This window comes from Simochromis diagramma, unplaced genomic scaffold (assembly GCF_900408965.1).
Source record: "Simochromis diagramma unplaced genomic scaffold, fSimDia1.1 OVJJ01000354.1, whole genome shotgun sequence".
Taxonomy (NCBI): domain Eukaryota; kingdom Metazoa; phylum Chordata; class Actinopteri; order Cichliformes; family Cichlidae; genus Simochromis; species Simochromis diagramma.
Genome location: NW_024386926.1, coordinates 55,782 through 64,292, shown reverse-complemented (window position 1 = coordinate 64,292; position 8,511 = coordinate 55,782). Strand labels below are relative to the sequence as shown.

Here is an 8,511-nt window from a genome sequence, read left to right as displayed (position 1 = left end):
AAGTGGATTCTACCACGTACTGTTAACCAGGGGAAGAAGCTGGTGATGGGTCGTCTAGCAAAGGACCACCCGCTGGAGCAGACAATTGATGAGGGAGAGAACTGTGACAGCGCCGTTCCTTCACTTGACCTCAGTCGCTCTCGTCTGCTCCCTCGTAACACTGCTCTTTATTGAGCTTACATGAATATGCACAAGTTCATTAACATATGACGTCTTACACAGGTATGAACAAAGAGTACCAGTCTGTGCATAGTGTGTGTGTGTGTGCGAGTGTGTGTGTGTGTGTGTGTGTGTGTGCGAGTGTGGTGTGTGTGTGTGTGTGGATGTGTGTGTGCGAGTGTGTGCGTGTGTGTGTGTGTGTGTGTGTGCTCGAGTGTGTGTGTGTGGTGTGGTGTGAGTGTGTGTGTCGGTGTGCTGCGTTGTGCGAGTGTGTGCGAGTATGTGTGTGTGTGTTGCGTGTGTGCGTGTGTGTGTGTGTGTGTTGTGTGTGTGTGTGTGCGGTGTGCGAGTGTGTGCGTAGTTGTGTGCCGTTTCGCGTTTGAGTGTGGTGTGGCGTGTGTGTTTGTGCTCGTGTTTGCGTGTGTGTTCTGTTTGGTGTGTGTGGTTCCAGATGTGACCCTGTGACCCAAAGTGTTGCTAAGAGTCCAGTGGTCCCCACAAAGTGCTTCTCTATACTTCACAGAACAGCGTAGGGTCCTCCTACACAGGGTCTCAAACTCGCGGCCGCGGGGCCAATTGAGCCGCCCGCAGGACGATAGTTTTTTGCCCCACCTTAATATGGAAAATGTAATGTCAGTTTGATACATGTACGACACTTTACAGTGTTGTTGTGACTGGAGCTGAATTAACCCACCCCTCAGGGTGGGATATGGATTCTCAGGCCCACCAGCCCGCCGGCTTGATGCAAGCCGGGCAAAACATTTCCACGAGTCAAAAGTTCCAGCACGCGTTGCCCTGAGTGTTTCTTTCTTTCCTGTGCCTGGTGGCTCCTTCCTTTTCTATGGGCAAACGCCGACATCGCCCCCGCGCGCTGCGTTCACAACACTTCAAAAAAATTTGTTTTTTTTAGTTGCTGCCCAGGCGGGACATTATACGTATATAGATTTATACACACGTCAGTGGGATTTAAAGTTATTTTTCCACAGAGAGAGATCTCATATTAACTCTCACAGTGATGCGTAGGCGGCGGGATAAAAGAAAAGTCAATGAACTCAGTGCTAGCCCAATTTGTCTGCAGTCCACATAGCGACACCTGTTCATCGGCAACAACAGTCCCCGGTAACCCGGACTAATTATAGGGTCGCACCGTAATTTGTGCTCGATGTTTTTATTTGCATCACTGCGTTGCACTTGCAGCAAACATGAACATTACATATATTTCAATATAATGTAAAAGCAGTCAAAACAACTAACATCAGAAACAGCTGATGTTATTTGTTATATGTCACGGTGTCATTTCCGCTTCTTTCTCCTGTAACAACAGCCCGGCGCCGTGAGCAGTCGCCTCTTTTGCGCTCGCTATCCCTGCACTTTCTACCATCTGCAAACGCCACGGTGTTCGTGTCATCATGAAAGACGTGAACATCGAGCGTAAAAACAAAGGAGACTGCTACCGGCTTTTTATCTGCCGATCGCCGTGCTACGGTTGCAAGAAAAAGAAGCAGAAATGACGTTCTCTACGCGTTGAGACGTTCCCCGTCCGTCGGCTAAACGCTTGATTGAAACTTCAATGCGACAGTGACACCAAGTAGAATTATAAATGTCACATAGCCCCAAACATGTCTTTTTTCAAAGCTGCGGTGAAGAGAAAGGTTGGTGATGAGCACCGACAATTTCAGGAAAAGTGGGCAATGCAATATTTCTTTGTTGAGCACAGGGGCACCCCGACCTGTCTTATTTGCACAGAGAAAGTTGCGCTGCACAAGGAATACAATTTGAAACGTCATTACACAAACTAGACATGCTGAGCTGGATGCAAAATACCAGGGAGACGAGAGAGCGAACCGGGTTGCCAGTCTTAAAACAGATCTACTGAGACAGCAAGATTTCTCCAAGAAAGCAACCAAAGAGAATAATGCAGCAGTCGGAGGCCACGTGGTTAGTGAGATGATTGCTAAAGCAGGGAAGCCATTCACAGAAGGTGCATTTGTCTAAAAGTGCATATTGCAGGCTGCAAATATAGTCTGTCCGGGAAAGAAAGGTCAGTTTAGCAACATCAGCCTTTCTGCCAACACCGCAGCAGATCGCATTTCTGACCTGTCAAGTGACATTTATGACCAACTGTGTGAGAAAGCCAAATGTTTCAGTGTATACTCAGTCGCTCTTGATGAGACCACAGACATCACCGACACTGCCCAGCTCCCAATGTATGTCCGTGGTGTTGATGACAGTTTTGAAGTGATGGAGGAGCTGCTCACAGTAATTCCAATGCATAGCCAGACCACCGCTCAGCAGATATTTACAAGCTGTGTGATGCCATTGAGAATGTTGGTTTGCCATGGAAGAGGTTTGTTGGAATAACAACAGATGGAGCGCCATCAATGACAGGGAGGAAAAAATGGACTGGTGGCCACAAAACAAACTGGAAGAGGAAGGCGTGGAGGAGGCCATTGCTCTGCACTGCATCATCCATCAGCAGGTCCTTTGCAGCAAATGCCTGAAGTTTGACAATGTGATGTCTATTGTTGTGAAATGCATCAACCCAAATCAGATCCAGGGGCTTAAAGCACCGAAGGTTCTGTGCTTTTTTAGAGGAAATGGAGTCAGAATATGGGGATGTGCTCGACTTCACTGAGGTACGTTGGCTCAGCAGGGGAAATGTATTAAAGAGACTTCTTGAGTTGAGAGCAGAAGTGAAGCCTTCATGGAGAAGGATGGAGTTAGTGTTCCTGTGCTAACTGATCCCAAATGGCTCATGGACTCAGCTTTTCTTGTTGATATGACACATGAGCTTAATGTCCTGAACAAGACGTTACAAGGCCAGGGGCAACTTGTCAGTGCTGCCTATGACAACGTGAGAGCATTCTCCACAAAACTGGCGCTCTGGAAAGCTCAGCTCTCTCAGACAAATCTTAGCCATTTCCCAGCATGCAAGGCACTCGTGGATGCAGGCACACCATTCAGTGCTGACGAGTATGTTGATGTCATTTTGAGGCTACAGGAGGAATTTGATCACAGATTTGCTGACTTCAAGACACACAGAGCCACCTTTCACATTTTTGCGGACCCTTCTCCTTTGATGTGCAAGATGCCCCTTCTGTGCTTCAATGGAGCTCATTGAGCTGCAGTGCAACTCTGAACTCAAAGCAAAGTTCAGGGAGGTGAGTGGAAAAGCAGACAAGCTTGGACAATTTTTGAGAGGATTTAGCCCTAGTTTCCCTCGGCTTTCCCGAATGTTCAAGCGGACCATGTGCCTTTTTTGGTAGCACATACTTGTGCCAAAAGCTCTTCTCCACTTTGAACTTCAATAAGTCCAAGTACAGGTCCAGACTTACGGATGATCATCTTCAAGACATACTGAGGGTCGCAACTGCTTCCTCCCTCAGGCCAAATCTGGCTCGGCTATGCGAGAGGAAACGCTGCCAGGTCTCTAGCAGCAAGGAGTAGGCAAGAGAAGCCATGTTCAGAAGAACAGTTCATTTTCTACAGTGTTCCATTCATGTTCAGAAGAAGGTTATAGAACTGTTAATACAGACATTTCAATCTAAATACAGCAGATATAGAAGACTGAAAGAAACACACAAGTTCACTGACTAAAAATATCTTATTATTGTTTTATTTATGTATTACAGATTGATTTATTTTCTTATTAATTCTTAATTTGTTTATTTATTTTTCATATTTTGTGTTAAAAAATAAAAATAAAGAGATTTGAGAAGATTGGAATTTTTTTAACCATGCCTTTCTTGTGGAAAACCTAATGCGGCCCAGCCTCACCCAGACTCTGCCTGCAGCGGCCCCCAGCTAAATTGAGTTTGAGACCCCTGTCCTACACCATAAATCAGTAAGAGAGGGTACGACCTCTCTCATGACCCCAAGTGCTGTGTGCATGCCAGAGCACTCTGGAAGGCACACAGAGTCTTTACAGACTACTAAGGATCAAACCTCTATCATCATGCAATTGCAAATAGCTAATGCTAATTTAATGTGAGTTAGCATTATCCAATAACACTATTTTCTCTTACTTATTAAAAATGATAGTAGCTAATACTAATACTCTTTTCCGTTGGGTAACAACAATGTGAGGAGTTAATGGTAAGCAGGCTGCTTTTAGCGGCTTACTCTAATTAGGGGTGAATAATTATTAGCAGCTAATGCTAATATTGTTTTCTCTTCCCTTTTAACAATGTGAGCAGCTAGTGCTAATTTGAGGTGAATTTGCATTATATTAGTGAGGAGTTAATGCTAAGTAGGCTACCATTAGCAGCTAAAGCTAATTTGAGGTGAATAAGCATTAGTAGCTAACGCTAATACCCTTTTCTCTTGTGTTATAATGATGTGAGACGTTAATGCTCAATAGGCTTCCATGAGTGACTCCTTTCCCTTGTATTATAAAGATGTGAAGAGTTTATGCTAAGTAAGCTGCCATTAGCAGCTAATGTTAATACTGTTTTCCCTTGCTTTATACGACTTGAGCAGCTATTGCTAAGTAGGCCACTTTGCTCTGCTAAGGATTTGTGTGACCATGATGGAAACTCTGATAAGCTAATGCTGCTAAGCTAATGCTGTTTATGGGCCCTGTTAGAATCAATATTTCATTCTCATTTTGTTGTTTGAGAATAACAGAAAAATGTGCACTTGAGAAAAAAAATTATTGTGAATTCAGCTGTGAATGTAGAGTTTGTCATTATTTAAGCTTCCATTTCCAAATGTTAGCTGACACTTTATTAGGTACACTGGCATCTATCTCAGGTACACCTGTGACCTAGATGTTCCTGCAAACAGATTCCTTGGAGACCCCCTACATAAATATCCACGTTCTATCCAGCAAGACTAGTGTGTCTGTCCCTGAAAATATTCCTGCATGTGTGATTGTTCATGTGTCATCTGCAGGAAACAAACAGGAAGTGAGTGAAAGACACAGGAAATGTTTCCAGCTCTTCCTCCTCTATCAGACATTCTTCATACCTGAGAGTGTCCAGTCTCCAGCCTGGATCCTTCAGTCCAGCCGACAGCAGCTTCATTCCTGAGTCACCTGGATGATTGTAACTCAGGTCCAGCTCTCTCAGATGGGAGGGGTTGGAGCTCAGAGCTGAGGCCAGAGAAGTACAGCCTTCCTCTGTGATCAGACAGCCTGACAGGCTGCAGACACACAAAACAACAATCTGTCACAATAACATCGATCCATTTACATTCATTCAATGTAACTGTGGCGGAGGCGTGGCCCTGGGCGCAGCTGCAGGGGAGGAGTGGAGCGGAAGGCTCAACGGGGCGGCGCTGCGAGGCCGGTAAGAGCAGCTGATATTGTTTATGGACTGATGATGGTCTCCTCCGCTGTGTTTATAGTGAGACGAGGAGGAGCGGCCAGGAGAGATCAGCTGGGCTCGAGCTGTCAGACGGTGCGACTGAGTCAGCTGTCAAAATACAAAACATCAATAAAGGTGGGAGTTGGCTATACCTGCCTGTGTGTGCGTGTGTCTGTGCCTGGTGTACTCCACAGGTGGTGCCGAAACCCAGGACAGTGCCGGTGGGGAAATGTCCGACCCACAGGCCACGCCACCCGCCCAGCCTCTGCAATTCTTGGCGCAGATGCTGGCGGAGATGGCGACGATGAGCGGGGATCAGGCGGCCGACATGCGTGCCCACCTGGCCGCGCTGCGGGAGCAGACGGACCGACAGACGCAAGTTCTGGAACGGCTGGTCGGGGCCGCTGCCACGCCGAAGCCCTCGCCACTGTCGGTGGCGGTGCCCCGGATGGGGGACGGGGACGACCCACAAGTTTTTTTGGAGACCTTCCGTGCCACGGCGGAGGCTTGCCAGTGGCCGCGGGAGGAGTGGGCTCCGCGGCTGCTCCCCCTGCTGTCCGGGGAGGCACAAACAGCGGCCCTGAGTCTGCCTCCGGCGTCGAGGAGCAGCTTCCCGGACGTGAGCCGGGCGGTGGTGGACAGGCTGGGGCTCACCACCGAAGACCATCGCGGGCGGTTCCGGGCCTGTCGGCTGGCTACAACGGACCGACCATTCGCCTGGGCCCGGCAGCTGTGCGACGCGGCTGCAGCCGGGAGCATCGGGGCGCGAGACGAAGCTGGTGGACAAGGTGGTGCTGGAGCAGTTCACGGAGGGATTGCCAGCGGAGACGGCGAGATGGGTCCTGTGCCACCGGCCCGCAAGCCTGGATGTAGCGGTGACGCTAGCGGAAGACCACCTTGCCGCTGGAGCAGGGGAACCCGGGGACGCCGGACGGAGGCCGAACAAACAGGCCCCAGTGCCGGCCCCGAGACGCCGTGTGCCGGCACCAGGGCAGGCAGAGCGGCTGCCGGCGCTGAGCCCCACTAACCCTTTCGCGGCGTTGGTGCCGTCCAGGGGAGCCGAGCCAAGTAGAGCCGCCCCCGAGCCACGGAGGGCCGCACAGACGCCGGGGCCGGAGTGTTGGAAGTGCGGGCAGCCAGGGCACCTGAGGAGGGATTGTCCGCTCATGGAAGTGGGGCAGGTGTTTCGCGTTGCTGGCGCCCCAGCACCCTCCCCCGATCCAGGAGGGACATACAGTATTCCGGTAAGGACTCGAGGGGGTATACGCCAGGCGTTGGTGGACACGGGCTGCACGCAGACCCTCGTACACCAAAGCTTGGTTCGCCCCGGGGCATTGCTGGAGGCAGAATGGGTGGAGGTGAGGTGTGTGCATGGTGATGTTCACAGGTATCCCATAGTGCCGCTGTTGTTAAAATATAAGGGCAAAACACATAGAGTAACGGCGGCGGTTAGCCCGCGCCTGTCGCACCCCCTGATTCTGGGTACCAATTGGCCGGGGTATCATCAGCTACTGGGGCAGTACGCGGGGGTGCGATCACGACCGGAAGCGGGGTGTAGCGTGTGCGCGGCATTCAGCGGTGACGCGGGGTCGTCCGACACCGACTCCGGGGGGGAGGAGCTGGCGGGTCCCTCACGGGACGTCCCGCCGGCCCCGGAAGTGTCCCCCATGGGTGATTTCCCACTGGAGCAGTCTCGTGACGACACCCTACGCTCAGCCTTTGACCAAGTGATGGCTATTGATGGTCACGTGGTGCGCCCTGAGGCCGCGCAGACCTACCCGCGTTTCGTCTTATTAAATGACCAATTATATCGAGTGAGTCGTGACACTCAGACAGAGGAAACACACACCCAGTTGTTGGTGCCGCAGGGCCGCCAGGAAACGCTTTTCCAGGCGGCCCACTATAACCCCATGGCAGGGCATATGGGCTACGAGAAAACTTTGGAGCGAATAACGGCACGATTTTATTGGCCGGGCATCGGAGCGGATGTGCGCCGCTGGTGCGCGTCCTGCCCGGACTGCCAGCTTGTTAACCAGCCGGCCATACCGAAAGCGCCTCTGCGCCCTCTCCCCCTCATTGAGGTCCCGTTTGAGCGCATCGGCATGGACCTCATCGGGCCGTTTCACACCGGAATGCACGCGTCTACCGCTTTGTGTTAGTCCTGGTGGATTACGCAACGCGGTACCCGGAAGCAGTTCCGCTGCGCACCATCTCTGCAAAGAGTGTGGCACAGGCACTGTTTCAGGTCATCTCCCGAGTCGGGATCCCGAAAGAGATACTGACTGACCAGGGCACGTCGTTTATGTCTCGTACACTGCGGGAACTGTACGAATTACTGGGCATTAAATCTATTCGGACCAGCGTCTACCACCCTCAGACTGACGGGCTGATGGAGCGGCTGAATAAGACTTTAAAGTCCATGATTCGGAAGTTCATTAACGAGGATGAACGCGATTGGGATCACTGGCTAGACCCTCTGTTATTCGCAGTGCGGGAGGTGCCCCAGGCCTCCACGGGATTTTCTCCCTTTGAACTGCTGTTCGGCAGGAGGCCACGTGGGGTGCTTGACCTGATTAAAGAAAGCTGGGAGGACGGTCCGAGCCCCGCCAAAAATGAGATTCAGTACGTGTTGGACCTGAGAGCAAAACTCCACACTTTGGGGAGGTTGTCACGGGAGAATTTGCTCCAGGCTCAGCAGCGTCAGCAACGCCTGTATGACAGAGGGGCTAGACTCAGGCAATTTTCACCGGGAGATAAAGTGCTTGTATTACTCCCTACTTCCAGCTAAAAGTTGCTCGCCAAGTGGCAAGGACGCTTTGTGGTCACACGGCGAGTCGGGGACGTGGACTATGAGGTCGCTCGGTCGGACAGGGGAGGAGCCACGCAGATTTATCACCTCAATCTCCTCAAACTGTGGCGTGAGGTTGAAACCGCTTCTCTGGTGAGCTTGGTGAAGGAGAGAGATGAGTTGGGGCCTGAGGTGCCAAATTCTATCATTCCCACCTCCCTCCCTTGTGATGACCATCTCACACAGGCCCAGAGAGCG

General features: G+C 51.0%; 1 long non-coding RNA gene across 1 annotated transcript; it reads left to right on the top strand.

The window, feature by feature from the left end:
* Positions 1 to 2,577: 2,577 nt before the first annotated feature.
* On the top strand, positions 2,578 to 6,361 carry LOC120736664. Its single transcript, XR_005696571.1, has 3 exons — positions 2,578 to 2,890; positions 5,084 to 5,088; positions 6,351 to 6,361. It is a non-coding gene; the product is annotated as an uncharacterized LOC120736664 (long non-coding RNA).
* The last annotated feature ends 2,150 nt before the right edge of the window (positions 6,362 to 8,511 follow it).